Here is a 16,253-nt window from a genome sequence, read left to right on the forward strand (position 1 = left end):
GATTGCAAAAAAAACAAGCATAACTTGAGATTTACTAACCTTGTTGCCCCTTTGAGACGAGTGGTCATCACTTGAATCTGGTTTTTAGTCATGTACATTGAGAAAGTTAGAGCTATCAGATATACCCTGTATGCCATCATGGCTTGGGTCATACCAACCTCCAATACAAAATCAAATAGACATGGTGCCAAGTTTCCCAAAGTCCGTATGCTAATAGCATATTCCAAACTTTGGAAACTTCTATGCAAGATGTCATGAAGTGAAGCCTTGCTTCACATAAATTCATCAAAAAGATGAGATAGAACACAGCTTGAGTGCTTATAGCTAATAGGTGCTCCTTGTGACACACATATGTCAAAGCAAAAAAAGAGTCGACCTTATTGAGCTTTCATAAAGAAAATCAGCCTTTCCAAAGTGTACATCTTCTTGAGAATCCTTAGATTACCCAATATTGAAATAGAAAGCTCAGGAAGCTTAGCTATCAGATTTCATCTTGTTGCCAATCTCTACTCGATCAAAGTAGTGTTTGCTTTTCAAGTTGGAAGTGTAGAAAATATTGCAAAAAAATAAGTTAAAATTGAAACTTAAAGGTAACATGCTTACCAATTTATGTAACCACTATCCTTGGCATTGAAAGTCAAAACATCTAGCGGCATGATTGTGCTTTCAATGTACTTCACGTACCTATTAGCCCGCCGCACACTGGCAAGCTACAATGTCTTGGAAGTGATTATGCATCCACTGCATGGAGTCGTGGTCCTACATTGCTTTCCCCCTCCCTAGGTTGCCAAATATTTCTAGAATTTATCCATGCAATCCCATTGGAGTTGTCTTGCTAACAATGAGCTGAGCATGATCGTTTTTTACTGCATCGGATTTAGTATCAACAACCTTCTATGGAGCCATGCTCATTGCATGTCCAATTGGAGCCCTTTGGCCCCAAGTGTCTAAGCCATGTTCCCAATTGAAAAACATTGTGTGTTCCCTCTGCTTGCGAGGATCTCTGAAAGTGGTTGAATTTCCTTGAAATCCATAACTGCTTTATACACAATTGATGCAGACATTCTTGATTCAAATAAGATCTTATTAAGAACAAATCCAATGTTTTGACTTTCAAAATTAGATAGATTAGCTAGTTGTATTAGGGTTCATATAAGGTTTAATAATATAGGTTTATTTTAGACCCGTTACAAACACCTTGGAACTAATCATACAAGTCTTTTAGTCTAATTGTGCCATTCAAAAATACCCAATCGACCTCATAAGGTCCAGACCATGCATTCTTCAGATTGGGTTTCTTGGGTCCAAACTAAGACTGGTATAGTAGAACTAGATCCTCTTTTTGAAAGTCACACAATTTTAGTTGCTATCATGCCAATGCTTCCTCCATTGTTGCATCACCTCTTTCTCTACCATTGCTCGTTGTCTAATTTCATCTAGCATTAGTAAGTGTAGACTAGCGTTAGCTTTGTTCATGTCTAGGTTCACCTTTGGCTACTCAAATTAGAAGCAATGTGTAGCTGTATGTGCAAAAAAAAATTAAATAGAGGGATATAGGTTCAATTCATGTACAACCATGAACGGTCACATTGTAGCATCCATCAAATTATGGAGTTAAGAAGTTCGAGGGATTCCATTTAGTTCAAAAGAGGCACTTCAGAGAAAGATATTTTTCTTTAAGAAGAATAGCACCAATTTCGGGATTTACTCCAATAAATGTACCCACATACTTAGGCACAAGATGCCAAATTTTTGGTCCCACAAACTAATCTTACTAGTATGTAAACATTCCAAATTTCAGAAGGAATTTCTTGAGAAGTAAAAGCAATAAGGTTTTCTTAGTTAAAGAATCTCGCTTGAGGTAGGCTCTACTATTAGTATGAATAGCCTACTCTACTACAACTATTAGCTCTACTATTATATTTCTAAATTTGGGGCTCTTTCTAAATTTTCTTAGTTAGAATAGTCTTTATGGACATTTTTATTGTTCTTAATTCCTCCACTGCATCTAGATAGTATGGCATGGATTTGTAATGCTCATGGATAATATCTCAGTCATGATCTGAATAGTGTTATTTATGAAGTGACTTCCCTGGTCTAAGACTATTTCCATTGAGCAGCCATAATGACATATGATATGCTTATAAATAACAATATACGATATGAAAATGACATATAATATGCTCATAAATACCATTATGGATCTAGTTCTTCAATAATTGTAGTCTAAAATAACTCAACATCTACTGGGTCATCTCTTAATGAGGTTGATGAGATGTTTTTAGTACTTTTGGATTGAAATTCCATCCCACAATGAGTCTTGCTAGGCTTATGAAAGATCTTAAAGTCAAACTCTAGGGGGGAACATCATCCATCTCATCAATATTCCCTGGATGAGGACTTCAATTATTAGATATGGTAGAGCATGATGATCTACATAAAAGTGGAATATTTTTCCCAAAAAATGGTGTTTAAATTTTGTAGCATTGAATACCATTTATAGTGCCCCCCTCTCTGTAGTTGAATATCGTTACTCTACCTTATTGAACCTTTGACTACTTGATAATCATTTTGCTTCCTTTAAATTTAACTAAAATAGCACCTATCACCATCCTAGAGGCATCAACATGCACGTGGAAACTTACATCCATTTGAGTTGGTGAAGTAATGGCTTCGTGCTTATAGCTGCTTTCAAAGATTGAAAGGTTGCTTCACATTCAAGGGACCAAACAAAGTTAACACCTTTTTGGGTTGATTCATATATTGAAAGAGACTTTGCTACAAAAATATGAATGAAGCTCTGATAAAAATTAATATATCCCAAAAGAAACTCAATCTAGACACATTTATGGGTGCTCTAACCTACTAGATGCTTCATATCTTGTCTTCAACCATCTCTCCATCAGTTTTGGACATGATGTGGCCTAACAATTGTCCCTTCCATACATAAATATTGATTTGAAGGGATTCAAATGAATTCTCTTCTCTCTTAACCTTTTGAAAACCATTTAAAAAATAACAAGTCATATCTTCACATGAGAAGATGGTGAAGCCATCCACAAAGATTGCTAAAATTTATGCAAGAACATTTCCATCATACATCTCTTAAAGATAATTGGTGTATTACATGAGACAAATGGCATAACCAATTTTATGAAAGCTCCCCATTTAGTGATAAAAGTGGCTTAATCCTTGTCTTTTGGCACTATCTTTAGATGATTGTATCCACTATATTAATCCAAAAACCTTTACATCTCATGTCTAGCCATCTTATCAAGTATCATATAATTGCAGGGTAATGGAGAATTGTGAGTGTGCAAATGCGTTGCATGTGTAAAGAGGGAGAGGGAGAGAGAGAGAGAGAGAGAGAGAGAGAGAGAGAGAGAGAGAGAGAGAGAACACAATATGTGGGTGGAGAAACACACCACAATATGTGTGAGAGAGAACCCCCCATTCTTCTATCTAGTAAAAAATAAGGTGTGTACAAGTGATGGGTGGTTAGATGCCTTTGGTGCATCCGATCGAGGTAAGAGGCACACTGGATTTACCCCAACAAATTGAAGTTCCCGCCATGCCTGAGGTGTCGAGGGCCGCTTTCGGAAGTGTGTACTATGTTGTTGAAGCTTGCGGTAATCGAGTACGGTTAGAAAATTACCTTCCGCTAGTTTTCGCAAATTTGAATGGTGTTAGGCGCCGTTTGCGTGGCACTATGTGTGTGATGAGTCTCACTCTTCGTACTGTGTAGCTCTCACGCACGTTTTCTGAGAGTAACTCAAAAAAATGGGCTTATGTTCTCCTCCAAGCAGGTTTTGATCTCACCCCAAGCCTTCTAGAATGTGTAGTTGTCTGTGTGTGTATATAAGCAGCTTGTGTGTGTGTAGTTGTGTGTGTATGTGTGTGTGTGTGTGTGTGTAAGCTTGGTGTGTGAAGGATGATGTACGTGAGATGTTTTTAGTTTTTAAGTAAGAGGCTTAAGGCTTGTATGTGCTACAGTTTGCCGAATGTATTATATATGCAGTAGATAAAGGGCTTCAAGCTTGCAAGTAAGAGTTTTTAGGCTTGTATCTTGCGCATGAGAAGACCTCTCGCAGCTCTAGAGATTAACGCAGCCAGTGCAAGCAGCTTCTTCCAAGCCGTGCTCTCGGGTGCGTTTTCCAGAGTTCGCTGCAGTGTTTTTATAAGGTCGCTCCTAGTTTTTAATAGGTAATTGTATTAATTGTATTCGTTGTCACCGTTTTTGCATTAGGTAAGAGGCTTCACGAGCGCAAGAGTGTCCACTTTCTTGCCCACTTGTTTGAAAAAAAATTATTTTGATATATATATATATATATATATATATAATATATATAGAGAGAGAGAGAGAAAAGAAGAGGACAACGATAGTCGAAAAAAATCTTCTCGAGAGCCTTTAAACCTCTAGCTGGTAAGGAGATTTTGAACATTGAAAACGACTTAAAAAACTTCCCATGATTTCCCCACGCTACGGGTTGCAAAAAAATACATATTTGCATTTGCATTTGATCCGGTGTTACTTATCCGGTGAGTGAGAGACTACAATGATTTTTTGGATTCTCTTACTACTCGTGCTCACAAGACAAGAAACGAGAGAAAAAAAAAAGGGGGGGGGGGGGGGGGGGGGGAGAGTGGGTTTGATTAAGTTTAATTGTAGTTGGACATTTATTTTGAATGCCAACAGATGATTCCAACAGTCCAGTATGTTCACGCGTCTTGTTTTTTGGTAAACCATCTCGGAGGTAGATCTTTGTTGAGAATTTATCTTGTATCTTTAGCTAGAGCGAGATAGTACGTGAGAAATTAATTTTGGAAGAAACCATACAGTAACATGAGTTTCTTTTTTCCTTTTTGGGCATGAGAGAGAGAGAGAGAGAGAGAGAGAGAGAGAGAGAGAGAGAGAGAGAGAGAGAGAGAGAGAGAGAGAGAGAGGTGTTGTGTGTTGTGTGTTGTGGATCTCGGCAACATGAGAAAGTATGAGAGTTGTAAGAGCTACAAGATCCATATTGTGAAGGAGATGAAGCAGCTCGTAATGTACATAAAATTGTGTGTGTGTGTGTGTGTGTGTGTGCGCGCGCGCGTGCACGCGCGCCTACTATGTAGGGCAGATAAGGCGAGCAGAGATATGATGGAAAGATAAAAGAAGCCAGAGAAGTACCTGTGAGAGATGAGATCGCTTCTATTTTTAAGATGTATCATGCATGATCCAGTAACACAAGGGATGAATGGGTATCACATGCTCTCATTTAAAGTTTTCCATGTAATATTCAATAGGACCATGTGTGTGAGAACCAGGGTAGGTGTGTGTGCATGTGTATGCGATAGAACAAGAGAAACCCAAAGAAGGCCGCAAGAGGGTATCGATAGCATACCGTATCTAGCGTTTTCAGAAGTTCGGATGGCATTCAAAGCCTTGGAATAAGTGTGCGTGTATGCACAAGCTAGATAGATGGGGCTCCATTGTCGCTTGAAGGCTAAACCTTTCGGCATTAACAAATGCTATTCTGACACATTGGTTGAGGCATGTTGTGGGCATGAATTGACATGCAATACTGAAACAGGCCTAAAGCCTTGTCTTGGCAAAAGACGGGTATGAAGTTGTGAAGAAGAGTGAGGCAAGTCATTAAGTATGAGAAAATGGGGCATTAGCTTTCTCCCATGTAGATATGTGTATAAGCAAGTGTGTGTGTGTGTGTGTGTGTGTGTGTGTGTGTGTGTGTGTGTGTTTTTAAGTATGAAAAATCCCCTCATACTTGAACCATACTTAGAAAATTACATTAGATAATATATTAAATAACAATATTTTAAAACAAGATGTCATAAATCATTTCATATACACCAATACAACATCCCGTATCTAATGGATAATACAATCAAATAGATCAAAAATTTGATCTTTGCTCATTACACTATAATATCTTAGTGTTGTATCTTATGTGTCCATCCTTTGGGATGAGCTTCCACTACATCTGCATGTAGAAGGATCCTGCTGGTACATTTGCTGGTACATTGGACGATCTTCCGTTACTGCTATAGTTTTCGTTGTAATCCCAAGGAAAGAATCTCTTACCTGCCACCATTCAAGAAACACAAGCCTGTCAGAACTAGCATTACTTGGGAAGACAGGTGTCAACGACTCCCTCCCCTTGTTATTGGTGTCAAAAATTACAACACAAACTACCACCATAACAAAGATCTAATATCAAGTTTGAGCCATTTATTTATGCTAATGTTTACATCTTTTAATTCTAGAAAAAATTGGACAGCATCTCCTTTGTAAATTGGATCAATTTTCAAAAGTCCAGTCTACTACCATCTCTTCCGAGACCCCCACTTGACGATTAAGGCTCTTTTAATTTGAACGAATTTCAAAGTAAAAAATTTGTGTTAAGAATTATGTACTTATCCAAGAGCATCATAAAGTACTTTGTAATTGTGAAGTCACCACTATATACTTACCTTCATCAGAAGTGATTTCCTGCATACAAATATAGAAGTACATGTCTATAAGGCCATTTTGCTAGGTGGATGTTTAAGTTGGACAGCATATTATTTACATACAAATTGTATTTCAAAAGTTCCAGTCATTACCACTTCCTCGAAGATCTTTACCAGAGGCATAAGCATATTTATATATTTTGATTGAGCTCAAAAGATCGATAATATCTTAAGCTATTTAGTAAAAAACCAAAAATAACCTAATCTGTGTAAACTAGATCTGAGTGTCGAGCTACAATCCATGCAGGTAGCCCAATGGAAGTTGTATGCACCATATGCTGGTTCACAGGTTCGCAGCCAAGTGACAGTCCACACCCACAATTTGCAAAATGTCAATCCTCATCCGAGTAGTACGACAAACAGTTAAGTATGAAAATTTTTTTAACAAAACCAATTAAGAATATTCAAGAGTGTAAACTTCTAAGTCAAAAAAATATGAGTGTTCAGAACTTATGAACTAGTAATTTTACCTCTAATCCTGCAATTATTTTTAACAGACAAAGAAAGGTATCAGTATGAAGTATCCCTCCAATTTCTAGTATTACAGATCTCTAAAAATTGAAAATTTGGGCAGCATCTCCTTTGTACAACGGATAACTTTTCAAAATTCCAGTCAAAGCCATCTCTGCTGAGACCCTCACATGAGGTTTAAGGCTCTAGCAATCATTCAAAAGTAAAGGCTTTGCCTACAATTTCCGTATATCCATTACCTCTACATAAATATCAAAGTTTATTATGTTTCATCTTCTTCCGACAAAAGTGCATTGGCCAGCTTTTAGTATTTTATTGTTATAAAACAGATTTAAACTATCAAAGCAACCATAGACGGAAAGTTAAAAGGCAACAATACAAACCCCGTCAAAGTGATTATTTAGGTATGGGTAATCGATTGTTCAGCAAATGGAAAGAAACAAGGTATCAATACGAACCAGTAAGTCACACGCTTAGTCATATTAAAATGACTATATTGCCTATTATTTATTCAAAGTCTTATATCAAATCAGACTCAGGATCCAAAAGAATTAGCTATGTTATAAAAAAACCATGAATCAGATGTCCGTAACTAGGGTCAGATGTCAAAGATAAATCTTATTGTGCATAGACTATGAAGACCCTCAATAGTATTTTCATTTTCCAAGTACCAACTGCAATCTAGAGCCGATGTTTATCCTCATCCTTGAAAGGAACATCGAGTGAAAACCTCTAAACAACTTTTTGTGACTGATTACCATAAATAATGTTATTCTTTCATATGTACAAAGACTCAAAATCATTTTTTAGATTTGAAAGGAATCTGATATACTACCTATCAAATGCAAACATGTTTCATGTGTTTAATCACTTGCCTCGACACTTCTCATTAAATTTCAGCTATGTGTATTACTCAAAGCAACAACCTATAGTATCTTCATATGTAGTCGTGTCCAAAAAAACCATTAGAAAATTGATTTAAGTTGAGGAGTTCATATGAACCATAAACGCAAGATTTTCTATACTGAGTAGGTGCAGTTGCACCTACCTGTATTTATCTCCATCTCACAGGTTGAATAAATGTCGTAGCTAGTAGTATCCATCATTCAAGATTTGAAGCACATTCCATCTGAATCTGTGAATGATGACATGTATGTGCTTATCCAAGTCGCTCATCCAATGTGCTTGTGCGTCGTTTCTTTAAGGCTAGCTTCAATTGTTGCAGATCCGAGAGGGTAGGGTAGGAGCCTTGAAAGAGAGGATTACTGTGTTGAGGTGTTCTCCTTTGTAAATTTATCCATGCACACGAAATGGGAGGCAGCATCACCCAATGATCATATTCTGTCTGCTTACTATTTTGTGGCCCTGCTAAATCGTCATATTTGAGGAACGCAAGACCATGACCTGTATGCACCTCTGTGTGTGTGTGTGTGTGTGTGTGTGTGTGTGTGTGTGTGTGTGTGTGTGTGTGTGTGTGTGTGTGTGTGTGTGTGTGTGTGTGTGTGTGTGTGTGTGTGTGTGTGTGTGTGAGAGAGAGAGAGAGAGAGAGAGAGAGAGAGAGAGTGAGTATTGTATGCAGAAGGACCACCGGTTGTTCAACTTTATGTGGTGTGTATGCCAACAGGTAAGGTGTGTATGCCAATTGGAGATAAGGTGTGTGGGGAGAGCGAGATCCGTTGTTGTGGATGTGTGTGCACGCGCGTATGCACACATTCGTTCACATGGCAGAACGGGACCCAGATGGGTTTGTGAGTATGCAGAGAAAGCCAACGGTTTCATATAAATGAACCTCAATACAAAAAATAGAGGGTCCATTATGAAGCACCCACCTTTGTTGACTGGGGATAAGGATTGCCTGGGGATGGCTTGATACTTATCTGCCCAAGAGAACGTGTGTGAGGTAGCGATATTCCAGTGCATGTGAGTAGAGGGGAGGCTTTTGAGAGCAAGCACCAAAGAAAGGGAGAAGTACCCGTCATATGCAAACCGGAAATAGACGAGGGAATGTTCATGCAGGTGTTACACCAGCTTTAAACGCTCCTACACCACCCTCATGAAATTAGGTGTGAAGAGGGCCACTGAAAATCCATTTAAAGCATGTATGCCAACCATGGTAAGGAGTGAGAAAATTATGTCTCCCTATTGTTATCCACCCACCAGAAAGCTAGGTAGGTGAAGCTAGAATGATGAACCGTACCAAGGTGAAGGAGGTCAACCAAGGATACCTTCATACAAGGATCAACCAGGGATGCCTTCCCGCCGTATTATTGATGAGGTGGATTCAAAACCTGTGGTCTTTTCTAAAGACTCGGTGAAACTTTTCTAGAGAATAGCAGCTCTAGGTTAGCACACCAGAAAGGGAAACTGTCAGCCAAGGGTTAGCCAAAAACTTGCCAGCTAGATAAGTGTGTGTGTGTGTGTGTGTGTGTGTGTTGGAATGTGTACAAGCATGGTTTTGCTAGTGGAAGTGTGTTTTTTTCAAGGTATTTTCAAGAGGAGTGGGGTGTTGTAGGTACCCTGGGCTATAGAGAGGAATTTTTGGTGTGTTTTTGGGTGTGTTCCCATTCCCCCACTCCAAGGGCATCGAGCACAAGTGCATACCTTGCCACATCCCAATAGAGAGGGCTTCTCCGAAATGATAATGACACCTTCATGCTCTTTATCTGGGCCAAATACACCATATCATCATAGGTATCCACACCGCACTCCATCTTTTCCATGATCTTTGGATACAAGCACTCAAAAAACTTTGACAACTTCAAGTATCGATTGCCTTTGACACCCATAGCAATCTCTAACTACCTCTAATAGGCTTCAAACTACTCAAGAAAAATTGAAAACTCCATACTTACATCTTGGTGTACCGCACTTAGCTTTGCACCTGCCTCTATCGGAGTAAGCACCTTTCAAAGCCACTTCAAAAATTGACTATGTAGCTCCTGCCATGATCCTTGATCTGCACTCTTCAGGCCATTAAACCATATATTTTCTTATCTGCACATTAGCAATGGCACCATCTACAGATTTTCCTCATCACTTTGCATCCACAAAGATGAGAGCAAAAGCAACTCAAAATTTGCCAGCCATTCGTCTACATCTTCACCACCATTGAAAATCGGACTCAACCTGTGTCGCATCTTTAATCACAAACATATCACTAGGGAGAAATCAGCGCACCCCTCCATGGCGGCACCAGAAGTTGGAAAGGGAACACACCCCGAACAAAAACAAACACCTCTCTATAGCCCAAGATATACACAACACCCCAATCCAGTAGAGTTCACCTTCAAACTCAACACAATTCACAGGCAAACCATTGTTTTCACACAACCATACACACACACACTCACTATCGCATGCCAAACAAGTCCAATTATCCGCCATACCGGATTCACTGCCTTCACCACACACACAACCTCTCTCAATCTCTCGTTGCACAATTCAACCTCATGGGAGAATCTACCAACACACACCCGAAAATGCATGCACACAAGTAGAGAAGAGAAGGGAGAAGGGGAATCAACACACAAGAACGGCAGTGATGGCTTCTCTTCACAAATCAACCAGATTTAATATGCTCCAAGCTGGCACACTCCTCGACGATCTCAACACAAAACCTGGCAGCCCTTCTGGCTTTGCATCAGCACCACTGCTCAACATCCCTTCATCTTGGCAAAACAATGGTCCTCCTGCACCACCACAAGGAAAAGAACCCTTACAAAATTGTGAGAACCCTTTTTATAGGAGTGACTAAAACTTCAAAAAAGAAAAAATTTGTTTAACGTGCCCATGCACTCAACTTGAGCCTCTTTTTTAAGCAATAGCAGGATATTGATTTTGATGAGATATTTCTCCAATTGTCAAGATGACTCCTATACGGTGTGTACTTGCGTTGATTGCAAAAGAGGATATGGAACTTGCCCATATGGATATCAAGACAACATTCTTGCATAGTGATCTTTAAGAAGAAGTTTATCCAATAGCTAGAAGGTTTTGTTGAGAAGGGCAATGAAGACTTGGTGGGTCAGTTAAAAAAGACCTTTTATGGTCCCCAAGGGAGTGGTATGGTAAATTCTACTCATTCATGCTCTCTCAAGCCTACAAACATAGTGATGTGTGTGTGTGTGTGTGTGTGTGTGTGTGTGTGTGTGTGTGTGTGTGTGTGTGTGTGTGTGTGTGTGTGTGTGTGTGTGTGTGTGCACGCGCGCGGGTGCGTGCGTGCACGCGCGTGCACGTGTGCGCGTGTGTGTCAATACCAATATAACATATACACCAAAGAATCCTTACAAATTACAAACGACACTAGAAACTATGTCAATGAAAAAGTGGTATAATTCCCATTCATAGTACATAACAATCTTTATACACAAGTACAAGAGAATCAAGAGCCTGAAGATATATAAGTCCACCATCTTCAAGCCAAGGAACTTTGAAAACCATAGTTGAGAAGGTAACCCTCACCTGCACCCATGGAAACAACACAACATGTAGTTAGCATTGGCATCGTATGCAGGTGATGCATGGGTATCCCACATGTTATAAATGTCACCCAACTAGATTGCTTTCAAAGAAAAATAATAAGAAAGGTAAAGCTAACCATAACATATATTCAGAGATGGTTTCATTTACAAGGGATTGCAGGGAAACCTTGTGGAGCCCCTTTTGCTTTGCAAGCTCTCATGAAATAAGCCCGAAGACAAGTTTTATGAGGTTTTCTAGCCCCGAAGTGGGTCATATATACTTGTTTCTTAACTTTACAAAGTTTGGCACTAATTGTTGCTATTTTTTCTAGGTCAATAATAGTGCTCATACGTGCAGTCAATCTTTACTTTGGAGTTTCCTGTAGCACAAAGAGATGTTAGTAAGTATGTACTAGACCTTTCTAGATGGAGTCAAAAAAACCACATAAAAGGTAGTAAGTATGAATGCTCAATTCCCCTTAATCATAAACATGTAGAGGTGGGATATTTCAGAATCCCCCGGTTGTTCCAAAGGCCAAGGGAGTGTGCCGTCAAGGCCCATTAGATAACATAAAATTGATGCAATAAGCAACCATATTCGGCCACATGAGCAACTATAAGGTAACCATATTCGGCCATATTTCAACCATAATCGGCCACATGAGCAGCTTTGCCAAATATTTGTCACACAACAATCAACAGGCATAGACCGTATCTGAGCAAGAAAGGAAAACTCAATAACAAACCCCAAAGGCACCTCATAAGAAGAATAACCGCAGTAGTTACCCCAGTAAAATAGATCAGGCCGCTTATCTTAAACCTCTCGCTTATCTTAAACCTCTCAAAAGTAAGCCAATACCTACCATATAATATAGGGTCATCCCCACCAAGTTGTAAGAAAAAACTTCTATCATTACTTTTTTAACTAAAAAATCTCAAGGAAACCATTATCTTGCATTGAAGGAAGGATACAACATTTTGATGTATTTCATTGCTCATATACACGCCTATGACAGGTCAGTAGACATATACTGAAACAATTCCAGACTAAACTTGAAAGGAGAGTAAAAACCAGTGCCACAGATACCAAAGGGTTCTCATATGCACGCCTATGACAGGTCAGTCATATATTGAAAGAATTCCCTAAACTCAAAAGGAGAGTAAAAAATCAATGCCGCAGATACCAAAGGGTCAACGGAAGTTGCCAACCATATAACATTCATATTTGGACTTAGTATAGCCAAGACATGCATGAGTTCTATTACCATATCAAAAAGTGAATCACAACACATCCAAGCAGCGCTCGAACAGTAGTCCCATATATAAGTGTCTTAAGTCACCTAAGATTGAGTCGAAGCAGCCAGCTCCACAATAGCTTGCTTGTCTTTGCCTTTTGCCATAGAGCCAACCACTCTAACAATACACACCCTTGCGGGAAAAACCCTCACAATACCAAGGTACAGACAACCCTTCACTAGTACACACACACACACACACACACACACACACACACACACACACACACACACACCATAGAAGCACATAGGTACCAATGCTAAGTGAGCATGGAAGCTCACCTTTTATAGGGTACGGTGCCAGTAGCCAAATTTCTTCCACAGCAATATGGCGGGTCCGATCTTCATGAGGGAGAAGAACCATCGGCGCCACCTCGTACAAAGAGAGAGAGAGAGAGAGAGAGAGAGAGAGAGAGAGAGAGAGAGAGAGAGAGAGAGAGAGAGAGAGAGAGAGAGAGAGAGAGTTGTAAAGCAGACGCTACCAAGAGGAAGCCACAGCGTCATCAAGCGGATGAGGACAAGGTATACAGAGTCAGGCTAGCCAGCTCAAAACCCCACTATCCCATTTAACTTCTAAAGTGTTAGGTACCATACATTAAGAGTCCACCCACTAATTTCCCATTTATAAATTCACCTAGTGAATTCAAACCATTATTCATAAGAATTTTTCCAGCCCAATACTAGTTATTGAGACCAATCCCCAGCTAATTATACCTAGGAACTGGCAACAAGCCACTTCTACATACCATAAGGAGTTAAACTGGTATAAATAGTAGCATGTGTGTGTGTGTGTGTGTGTGTGTGTGGGTGTGTGGAGAGAGAGTGAGAGAGAGAGAGAGAGAGGGAGGAAGAGAGTATTATCATCATCAAAGGTTATAATATGACCTATGGGACCAGATCAAACATATCAAGTGCTCCATGGTGAGTTGATCAATGAGTTTAGATGCTTGAGGATTGTAGCTAAGAGGGTGGCAATTGAACATCCACAAAGTAGCTGGGAGGTCGGAAGTGTGAGGGAACCAAGTTTGAATGTGGTCAAAAGGCAAGCACTCAAGTAGGGTATTGAGGTAGACTACTAAGCTTGAGGGGCATAGTGTGAAACAATGGAGAACACTTCCCAAATGCCTCAATGCCATGTCTCACATCAAAGGGAATGAGAGCTAAGTTGGATGATTGTCAAGGTGCAAAGTGCGGATGAGAGATCGGCTTCAAGCATCTATGGGTAAGTTCAATAAATTATCTCTCAAAAAGCAACATGCTTTTGCAATTAATGAAAATGTGGTAATTTGGATTGCTATAAGTTGTCATAGCTCCACTATTTAAGCTTGTTGTGTGAACTCTTCAATTAATCATCAGAGCATGATTAAGGATGTCATGATGCAATGTCACTCTTTCATATCATCCTTCATCACCAAAGCATTAATAAGGATGTGGAGATGACGATGAAGCTTGGGGTATCAATTTTAAGGGAAAATTTTGTTCTTGCTATGAAAATTCATGCTCCAAAGACATAAATCTCCTATTTAATTTTAGTGTGTTGTGGAGATGGGATGATAACGAGACCACTCCATAATTTTCCTTCTTGCAAGCTACCCTTAAAATTTTGTGAAATTGGAATAGTTTTGGTCCCACTTACCAACTTACGACTCTATCTCCCATTTGGCAAGGTCTGCAAGTTTGCATTTCCTTTCCTCTCTCTCTCTCTCTCTCTCTCTCTCTCTCTCTCTCACACACACACACACACATACATACACATAGAGAGAGAGAGAGTGTGAAGAGTCAATGAGAATGTCAAATAGTTGAAACTCATTGATGCTTGCTTTTCCTTACCCTCAATCTAATGCTCACCTAGCTACGTCAATAGACCAAGGTTCATATAGTTTTTATACACGTGGTTACCCCCATGAATTCTTGCACCTTCAAACATAGAATCTTGTAAGGGTTTAGATTCGTTAGAATGGATCTTGGAAAGAGAGAGTGGGATAGGGTAGCAATGGGGAGAGTTGTGAGAATTATGCTAAGCTATGTTGAATGAGTATACAAAGTTTGAGTGTAGTACTGACTTGCGGTGATTCGTTATAATGGATCTTGGCAAGAGAGAGTGGGATAGGGTAGCAATGGAGAGAGTTGTGAGCATTATGCTAAGCTATGTTGAATGAGTATACAAAGTTTGAGTGCAGTAATGACTTGCGGTTGCATTGTGTCTAAGTTCAAGTGACAATTATTGAACAATTATGGAAATACTCTCTTTTATTTATTAAAACAAAGTGATTAAAAGAAAAAGAATGTGTCTTAATTTATTTTTCAAAAAACAACGAATAGAGAAATAAGGCTCAAGAGCCTATCGATGTCATCAATAGAGCATGCACACACACATTGCATCAAATATGTCCACTACATAGCTCAGCACATAAGTGAACAAAGAGTTCGGTTGACAGGTATCTTCATAGTCAATCAATTCAAAATACTGTCAAAGAAAATTCTCAGTGTCACATCACACATCTACATGTCTTCTTTTGTGAAGAACAATGTAGTATGTGAACATCCCGAGAGAGAGAGAGAGAGAGAGAGAGAGAGAGAGAGAGAGAGAGAGATGAACTCAGAGGTATCAGTGAAAGTCTAAGCTAAGTATTGACCTGAATAGGACTCATCCACTAACCAGTCGTTGCGACATCAATCGTCATGTTCCATTCCTCAGAGTTCCTTCTTTTCCCAATGGCAACGATCGCTTCCCTGCTTCTTGAATAATCTCTGAGAAGCTAGCTGCTTTTAGATATTTCTCGAAATTCGATAATTTTCGGCCTTCCACACATGTTTGAAGTAGTAGTATCTAACAATTTGTGCTCCAATAAGTAATGCTTGACTCTTGAAAACCTTCCCACCTAGGAATAGATCGTTCTTAAAGAACCCTAACTTCCAGGACTTTTGAACCCACTTGCATACCTTCCCTACCAAGCCGCACATAGCCAGGCACTGTTTAAACAAGTGAGGTATATTCTCCGTGGCCGTTTTGCATTGAGTGCACCTATCAGGATCAGTAGCTTTGGCTGGGATCTTCACACCAGTAGGTAAGGCTCCCCACAGGACCTTCCATAGAAAAACAAAAACAACATAATCCTAGACAATTGTAACTACACAGTAGGAAGGGAGTAGTAAATTACAATGAGTTTAAGACCCAAGCATCCCTAATAAGTAAAACATCTACAAAATTAGATGTAGAGAAATTTTACAAGCTAACCGCAACAACTACCAACCAATACTAGTAATTAAGAATGTTAAAAAGCAAGGCAATAATAAAACTAATCCCACCATTGTAACATGCATAGGCATGTTGCGAAATTAACCCTAAGTTAGCCCAAATTGAATAATTACCTATTGTTGTTAGATGTAAAGTCTTTGCATTGCTAAAACAAGTAATAATAAAACCTCAACCCACCATCCTAACATGCAAGTCTCTTGCTAAATTTCCACCAAGTCGGGCAAAATAGAATAATTGTATAGTGTTGCCAAGGGTTGG

The sequence above is a fragment of the Adiantum capillus-veneris genome, chromosome 29 (assembly GCF_014529385.1).
Source record: "Adiantum capillus-veneris isolate H3 chromosome 29, ASM1452938v2, whole genome shotgun sequence".
Lineage (NCBI taxonomy): Eukaryota > Viridiplantae > Streptophyta > Polypodiopsida > Polypodiales > Pteridaceae > Adiantum > Adiantum capillus-veneris.